The sequence below is a fragment of the Vigna angularis genome, chromosome 8 (assembly GCF_016808095.1).
Source record: "Vigna angularis cultivar LongXiaoDou No.4 chromosome 8, ASM1680809v1, whole genome shotgun sequence".
In the NCBI taxonomy this organism is placed as follows: domain Eukaryota; kingdom Viridiplantae; phylum Streptophyta; class Magnoliopsida; order Fabales; family Fabaceae; genus Vigna; species Vigna angularis.
In genome coordinates, this window is record NC_068977.1 from 24,711,310 (window position 1) to 24,721,303 (window position 9,994).

The 9,994-nt window shown below is 30.1% G+C and overlaps 1 long non-coding RNA gene and 1 pseudogene across 1 annotated transcript; one reads left to right on the top strand and one right to left on the bottom strand.

Moving 5' to 3' along the window:
* Positions 1–564: 564 nt before the first annotated feature.
* On the top strand, positions 565–956 carry LOC128193465 (uncharacterized). Its single transcript, XR_008244705.1, has 2 exons — positions 565–661; positions 741–956. It is a non-coding gene; the product is annotated as an uncharacterized LOC128193465 (long non-coding RNA).
* Positions 957–8,608: 7,652 nt separating this feature from the next.
* LOC128193771 (triphosphate tunnel metalloenzyme 3-like) lies at positions 8,609–9,002 on the bottom strand (annotated as a pseudogene).
* Between the last annotated feature and the right edge of the window lie 992 nt (positions 9,003–9,994).

Sequence of the window (9,994 nt, forward strand, 5' to 3'; positions counted from 1 at the left end):
CCCTTTTGTTTCTATGTTATGATATAGCCAATGTACTAGTGTCACTTTGCACATGGTCTAATTAATATGTAAATAATTAATATGTAAAGTTTAAGTGTGTGAGATTGGATAAATTGATACTATTTTCCATCTTATGAATTATCTATATCTATCCCAATTAGATGGCGTTATAACATAACACTATTATTTTAACCATTTAGGTCACAGGTTCCTCTCTCGTTATTTTTCCCCTTTTGTGTGTATGTTATGATATAGCCAATGTACTAGTGTCACTTTGCACTTAAGTGTGTGAATTATGTGATATTATTTTCTGGAAGTTCTGTATTTAATAATCAATACAAAGTTAAAGTGATATTATAACATTGAACTTAAAGTTCTTAAAAAGAATATTTACAAAGTTCAAGTGAATAAAACATAATTATTACTGGTTGGAGGAATACATGGTTATAATGAAAGCATGATATATAGTTGTTTGTTACCATAGACTGAATATGTTTGGAGTTTATAAGAGTTTTGATTTGTAGTTATGTTCAAATTATAATGTTTTCTACTTTTGGTTTTCTAGTGTTCAAGACAACCCAATGACAATGATTGTGGATATTATATGTGTCGATATATGAAAGAAATTATCACATGTGAAGGAGGAACAATTTCAACTAAGGTAAGTTATCTTCATTGTCATAATTAATTTGCACGAAAAATTTAATTGACTAATTTTATATTATTTTTCTTTGTTGCAGTATTTTTCTAATTGCAGATATCAACAATATTGTGACAATCAAATTATTGAAGTTAGGAAAGATTGACGTTTACATATAATTAGTACATATTTATAGGTTGTTAGGGTGATGTACATATGTATTAATAGGATATGTGTTATGGTTGTATATACGTTTTATAAAACAATGTCATGTCATAACATGTACTTGACGAATTAATGATTACATTTTGAAATATTATTGTACCAAAAAATGTTATTTATACATTGAAGTAACAAACATTCTTTTTGAGACTTGTTTTTATCATATTTGTCTTAATATTTTATATTTATTTTTTGTATATAACTGAATCAATATATAAGTTTATATATAATAAAACTAATATTTTATATTTTTTTTGAAAAAATATTTTATATTTTTTAATAAAAATTATTTTTTTTTGAAAAAATTTAAAACAATAGATAGCGCTTATTTAAATGAGCGCTATCTATTGTCATACACCAATAGATAGCGCTTATTTAAAAAAGCGCTATCTATTGGTGTCTGACAATAGATAGCGCTTATTTAAATAAGCGCTATCTATTGTTAGACACCAATAGATAGCGCTTCTAGAAAAAGCGCTATCTATTAATAGATAGCGCAGACATAGATAGCGCTTAAAAAGCGCTATCTATGATAAAAAAAAAGCGCTATCTATACACTTTTTTGTAGTAGTGAAAAGACTACAAATTATAAAATCTAACTGTAAATAGAAAGCTCTTATGAATCGTCATTTACATTCTTGGCAATCTTCAAAAGAAATTCGACGAATAATGAATAAGAAAATCGAAAGACTTCTATCTGGTGAAATTGAGTGAGAATACCAAACAGGGATTGTCCAACTTGGCAAACTCGTAGCTGGTTATCGATGGGCTGCTTTAAATGAAACAATTGCTACAGTAACTATAATACCAAAAAGGAACCCATAGCCTATCTTTCAATCACTTCCTGTTGGTGTATACTGTGAAGGAGCTTTGTAATAAGAGGGATTAACAATGTTAAGGAAATAAAAAACCAGTATATATAAATGGGACACTAGAATAAATATAATAAAAAACAAATATTTATTTATTTTTTTATGAAAATCTGTAAGGATTTGACTATTAATCTTATATATGAAATAAATTTAAGTATTAGCAATATATAAATAAAATAACTATGACATAACAATACAATAAAAATTATAACTGTGAAAGAACAACAAACACAACATGATAAATTTTCAATTTAATAAATAGTCTTGATTTTGAATGTAATTATATATGGATTTGAGTTAAACATTTGAAGATTTTGTTTTTTATCACACATATATGTTATACTATTATTCCATTTGAAACATAAATATCTTTCATCAATAGCATTCAAAAAATAGAAAGAACATTACAATGAACATACATAACACAATTAAATAATTGCATCCCCAACACTATGTTAATTTGAACGCAAACATAAGTTACCTTAATTAACTTATTTTTCTTAATTCCTTTTGCTATCATAATTTATATAGAAAATTATCTAGGCAAGGTTAGATATGGATCAGTGACAAACCTGAAGAATAGTTAGTACAAGGGAAAATATGCCTATGCCTCTGTGAGCTTGTATATGGGGATCCTTGTGCCTGAAATATCTAGCAATAAGTGCCCCTACAGGCAGGATCAAACCCCACCCTATTATGACCAAAATTCAATGTTTTGTTCTCATCTGAGTCAATTCATGGGATACAGGACCCGTAGAACCTGTCAAAGTATAGTTCATCAAATTTATGCAGGTTATACGTCACAGATTGCCATGCTTCATCATGCAGAGCTATATATATATATATATATATATATATATATATATATATATATATATATATATATCAAAAAGACACCAGTTTAGATAAAATAATTTTCTACTTCAATTGCTGAATGTGGTAATTTTGAGTTAGTATTATATTATGTGGTTCACTGAAATGAGGTTTATGTGGAAAGATATGAGAAGAATCCTATTTGGAATTGGAAGGAAACAACTGTCACTACGTGCAACAAATTATAAAATGACATATCTACTTAAATTTTGAAGGCATCATCTCTTAAAGTAATCCAAGTATTCATTATTTTAAAGCTCTGTTAATTTTTGCACCGTATGTTAAGTATCATTAATTCATACAATCTTCACAAGAACAAAACCATTTTTAAGAAATACACAATGCATTTAAAATCAAAGCTGAAATGTCTACTTTCTATTTCAAAACTAAGTTCAAAACTAAACTTTATTCTTTAAAAGGACTAGCATTCTACAAAAGTTATAAACAATAAATAACAAAATTTAATAATTACTTTTAAAATCATGATAACTAGAATCTGATTATACATTTTAAGGTGATATAATAATTTAAAGTAATATAACATATCCTAAGTATTGGAACATCACGTTTCTGACAAAAATTTATAGATTAACATGCTGAGGTATTAATTATAGCAACCACCTAGGTCTAATGCAATGTAACATCACGTTTCAGCCAAAATTTCCTACATTAACGTGCCAAGATTTTATTTATCAACTACCACCTAAGCCTGGTGCAGTTAGATATAATTCTAAACATTCCTCAACAAGAGTCAATGTAATTATGTTAAAACTAAACATGTGTCGAAACAATTTAAATCAACTTCCAGTTCTCAATTTCCATTCCAAGCAACCCTGATATACTTAAAAAGATTTAAACTATTCCAGAACTAGATTCAGACATTTTAATCAAACTTGTACTTATCTGCATCACTGGGATAATTATTGCAGAATCGTATTCTATGCAATGCATGACCATTACTGAATATGAATCAATAACATTTTAAAGCAAATTATTCATCGTAACTTCCTCTGTTCCAAACATTAAGCTAAATGCAAATTATCATTTTGGAGCTTTCAGAAGAGAATCAAGACAATCCAGATGATATATATGTAGATAAGTACAAGTTATTACAACTGGACTTTTCATGCATGTTCCCTTTTCTGCTTATACTGTTCTTAGATCGAGTCACAACAATTATCTAATTTCTCATTATTTCAATTTTAACATGTTCTTAATTTATGACTTGATCATTTCCTTTGGTAGATATAACAAAAGAATATACTAAATAAAATACTTACAAAATCTCCAATTCAGACAGTGATCCAATATCTCCATAAAGCTGGCCACCCAAACCAGTACTTGCCAGTGTTCTGAAATAAATAAAATTAATCGCTTAAACAAGTTGAATACTGATATAGAACTATGTAGTGTGATACAACATTACCATATTCACAAACGACAAATGCTCAATACACTTTAGCTTCTACTTCCTCGAGGTCGCGAGAAGCTGCCACAAAGCCCGCCTAAAGGCATTACCAATCAACTTCATTGCATTACCATGAGCACAATTGAAAGCCCTCTCCACAGAGCCAAAACTATGCTTCTTATACTCTGTTATAGGCGTCAAAAGCCATGGCAAAAATGGAAAAACAGGATTCTCCCATAATATACTAAGGAATCAAATTAGCGTCGTTGAGATTATAACATGGTCCACTCGAGAGAATGGCTAGATGAATATGCGATTCGCATATGATGAGGCATTAGGCATTACCGAAGGCTTAAAGGCCGTCGGTAATAAACCTTCGGTAATATGCACTTTTATTGTAGTGCAAGATTCAGTTTTGACCAAAGGAAATGGTACCCTACCAAGCTGACCAAGGAGTTGTGATAGTATCTACACTTGGACCAACACACAACAACATAGATGAAGTGAAACATGAACAAGAAGAAAGGAGAAAGAGCGCGTAGAGAGACAATGAAGCGCGGAAGGAAGGTTGGCGAAGAATATCAAATATTCTATATTAGTTAAAGTGAAAAAATGGTATAGAAATTTTTTTTCAATATTATATTTTTCCAACCACATTACTTTTATATTAGTTATAGGTCTAATTGATAGAGATAAACGATTTTTTATACCTATTTTTAAGTGGAACAATTATAAAAATCTTTGAAATTTATTATAGATTTACAATCATTCCACTTTCTATACTTGTTCTCAATGGAACAGGTATAAAAAAGTGTGACATATTTGTAATATTGTCACCCATCACTTTTTATACTTAGTAGATTTCATTGGTACAAAACGTCGTTATAAAATTTGTATTTTACACTAATAGGCATACAACATTTTGGTCTTGTTGTAGGTTCGTAAGATCGTGCTTTGATCCATTACTCATACCTTCTCCTTCCATTATTGAGAAATTATTCATTCTGTATTTCATTGCTCAAAGAACGCTCTGATTTCATACCGGCGTTTATTTCTACCCAAATCAATATAAGAAACCCCACTTATACTTATGTATACATAGCGTAGGTATGGCAATCTATAAGTAACATACAACAATAGATTTACATCACAAAAGTCTCAAGTTTAAATTACTGCCATGAAACATCATTTTCAATGAAGTAAGAGGTAGTTTTTTTTTTCAGTATTACTTCTTTCCGATAAATTCATAATATAGTTTGCCTAAAGAATTTATCATAACAACAACTAGTTGTTGGTATCAAGGTTAAAACGAAAATAAAATAATAGCAATATAGTATATACTAGACTAGGGATGACAATTTTACCCGCGGGCACGGGTACCCACGGCTAAAATCCGCGGCGGATAGTAACTATCCGCGGATATTTACTATCCGCGGGTAACGGGTAGCGGGTATTTTAATCCCGCTTCTAAACGGGTCGGGTACGGGTAGTATACTATCCGTCCGCGGGTACGCAAAAAATTAAAAAATAAATAATTTATATACTTTTTTAATTAAATTTAATTAAAAATAAAATAAAATAATATTTTATTAGTTTAAATATAATTAAAATTAATTTTTAATTTACATTTAATTTATATTTTATATATATATTTGTATTTTTATTTAAATTTTATTTTTAAAATGTATTAAATATATATTTTTTATTTTTTGCGGGTATCCGCGAGTTTTAAAATACCCGCGGGTATTTTTTAAACGGGTACCTGACGGGTAGCCGGTCGGGTAGCGGATACGATTTTATCCAGCGGGTCGGGTTGCGAGTAGGCACTACCCGTACCCGTTGCCATCCTATACGAGACCTTTATTTTAAACTTATTTTTGAACTATTTCAGGACATATTGCATACATGTTTGTGAAAATAAAAACCAAGTTGGATTTACTTTTGATATTTTGTTTATCATCCATGTCCAACTTTTTTAAACGTGTCATTCTAAAAATGTCCTCACCATCTCTTTGTCCACTTTTTAATATGATCGTATTTTTATGATATACTTCTCATAATAGTTATCTACATAATTTGTCCTTTTGATATATATAATTTTTCAAATATATATATATGAATGATGATATGAAGTCTTTTGTTTTGTTTTGTTTTGGAAGCGAAGGAAAGATAATTTAATTATATTAAAGATGTAAGGAAAAACTTAGTTTCTTACATATTACTTATGAATACATTTATAAACAAAAAACTTGTAGATATCAATTACCTACATATTATGAAATCTAAGGTAACTTACGGATTTACCTATAATTAAATAACCTACTGATAAATCTATAAGCAATTTAATAATAAATCCCGTATATATCTTTGCTTTTAAAATTGAATATTCATTTTAGAATCAACCCTTTCCTATTTTCTACTTATCACATGGCAATCAAATATATATATATATATATATATATATATATATATATATATATATATATATATATATATATATATTATTTTTTCTTAAGAAATCGACATATTTTCCTACTTCATCATTCAAATTAATAATGAAACAATATATATAAATTCAAGTACACAAGTGCGATCTTCTTTAAGAAAATAATATATTATATAGATATCTAAAAGTTTATTATTTTAAAAATAAATAATTATTTTATGAATAAGGAAGTGTAACAAATAAATTCTGACTATAAACATATAAACATTAATAGGTTATCGTCCCATATACAACACCCAAATAAATAACTTGCGTTAGGAATATTTAACTTGATATGAAAGTTTGAATACGATAATATATAAGTAAAATAATTAAAATTTTAGGTTGGAAAAAATATCATATTCTCTTATATATTTTTATTCACAATTCATTGATATAAAATTGGGATGGAATCCCACATTAGATAAAGACCAATAAAATAAATACAAGATAACAGCTTACTAAGAATAATGAATTTTATTCAAATGATATAGCTATATGCAAATATTTTACAAAAGTATGTTAAACATTAATTTTGGTTTAAATCCTTACTTCGTCTTCATGATGAATTTCTGTTTACTATCCGATTTTAAAAATGAAGACATTAAGTCCCTATATTATGATAATTGTATCAATAAGGTCCTTTCCGTTAAATGAACAACGACGACGTTAATTTCTTGCTGATATGACATACTTTTTCTCTTTTCTTTTTTGTCCAGCTTTTTTTTTTGGGTTCAACTTTTTCTCCCTTTGTTGTACTATTTCCAAAAACCCAAAAACACAAAGAAGTTCCTTCTCTCTTTGCAAGGAAAACAATTTCTGCTCTCACACTCCTGAAATATTTTGCACTCCTTGCAAAACCATCACTTCCCACACTATCACTTTATGGCAGTGGATGCAAACATAAAACTACAATAAAATCTTCCTTGAAAGGTGATATGGTTTGTCTCAGCTGGTTATAGGGTGGTAAAAAGAAAAGGAAGAAAGATCAAATACCAGCAAATATAAAAGAATATATTCCACTGGATAAGATTCATTTACGTAAATATAGAACAATATACAACAGGGAAACTGCAGATAAATATCATATCGGTCTAGGATTAACTAATAAAAACAGACAGAAGAAAAGTTGAAAGAGTCAAATTTATAGACAAAGTAGTAGTAGAATAACGATGACATGGACTAATTTCAATATCTAATAATGCAGGACTAAGGGTACCTTTGTTTAAGTAAGAAAAACTAATAGTCTGACATGATATCTATCTGTGTTCATGGTACCTTTGTTTTATCTATCTTTGACAAATCTCTTTTAAAAAAAAAAACTCAACTATAGTATTAAAGTTGAATTTGTTTTTATGATTGACTTAGACCGTTTTGACGAAATCAACAGCAACACCATCACTATCATATCAACAACACCAGCGCCACCAAAAGAACGACTGACGGTGTAAGAATCACCAACATATATGAATATAACAAATCAAAAGCTACATAATACCTTTGGTATTTCCTTGATTTGATTTTGAGATGAATCTCATCACTCTTAGAAAAATTATGTCTGTGTTTTCGTCGTCTTCATCATTGCCCATGCTGCTGGCCATTTGCCCAAACTAAATATTCAGAGATACATAGAAATCTGTCTTTGGAGAAATTTGGATGACTTAGGTTGAGAAAACTCTCTGAATACCCCTTTTATATAGTTGGGAAACAGGAAATGAATGGTCAATGAAAAACATTAATTAATTTTTTAAAAGTTTTATTTTTAATTTATTATTTAAATATATTTAATATAAATAATTAATTAAAGCTTAATTAACAATTAAATAATGTCATTAATGTAATATATTAATGTATGCATTATATTATTTATGTGATATCATTAAATATATTGCAAGAAATTAATACATACATCACTACAAAAAAAGTATATTTTAAGAGGGGTTATTTTCCGGCGGTTTTTGAAACCCTAAATAGTTCCGGCGGTTTATAAGTAAAAACCGCCCCTAAACATTTATTTATTTTTTTAAAATAATTTTTCTGACTAATTATTGTAAACCCCAGTTCCTCTTCGTTGCCTTTCGTTTAGTTTGAAACTCTGCTTTTCTTTTTTATCTTCTCCCAAACCCTCCCAATCCTGTAAACCCTTTTTCAGTTCCAAAGTCCTCCTTCACTCTCCGCAAATCCGTAGATTCCACCGATCCCAACTTCCCAGGCTCTGCAACGCATTCGTGCATGACCCGTGGGTCCAGATCCTTCTCATCCTCGTCTACGCGACTGACGCTGTCCACCAGCACCGCTCGAGCCTTCGGCGAAACGACGCACCGCTCGTCGTCACCGTAGAAGTGCAAGCGCAGCACAGCGCGACGCTTAGAGAGCTCGGACACAGCACCGTCGAAGAAGAGGTTTTTTTCGGTGGGTGACGACGTGGAAGGGGGAGAGCAAGCTGGTGACATGGCGGTGGGCGTTAGCATCTGCGAGGCGCAACTTCACTTTGACCTCCATTGGGGAAGAAAGGTGGGAGACTGAGACTAGGGTTTTACGATAAATTTTTCAGTTATTCTACTTTTGTTATCTGTGATCACTATCCCTTCCCAAATGTTGTTTTGTAGGTTTTGAAGCATTATACTTGTGTTAGTGATAATATTTTTATTCTAAATTGGTGTGACATTATTTGTAGGGGATCTTGGTCAGAGTTTTGATTCAAATGTGACTCTTTTTCACTATGAATTGAGTCCAAGAAAAGGAGAAACTGTATTGTTTGTTGGCGACCTCTCTTATGCTGATAACTACCCGAATCATGATAACATGAGGTGGGATACTTGGGGAAGGTTTACAGAATGAAGTGTTGCATATCAACCATGGATTTGGACTGCAGGGAACCATGAAATTGATTTTGCTCCAGAAATTGTAAGCTTCTCAAACCAATTCACTTTATCTGGTTTCAACTATATGAAAAATTTCTTTCTGTTTTGCTCAACGAGAAATTTTAAATTTGGTGTAATGCATTTACCCAGTCCAAATGTTGGTAAGAATAGAGTTTTTAACATAGATGAACACTTTGTTGCAAGGTGAAACCGTACCTTTTCAAATGGTGCCAAATAGCATTTTGCATTTGGCATTTGCACTCCTATAAAAGATCAATCAGCCCCTGTTTATATCACCATTGGTGATGGAGGAAACCTTGAAGGCTTAGCAACCAAGTAAGCTCAACGAACGTAACATGATGATTCTTGTCACATTTCTCCTTACTTTTATATCATTAAGCTTGAACAAATATTTACTTTAAAAAAAGGCATGTGTTTTCATTATTCGTTCTGCTAAATTTTTATTTATTGGATGCAACTACTTGTTGCAGAATTACGGACTGCTATATTTTCTAAGGATTCACTGCAAACAATTAGATTAGTATCAAGGAAGGTATGCATGCTTCTTCTTGGTTTCAATACATCAAATAAGGATATAAGTATTTTTAGTATATCTATTTTTATTTATTT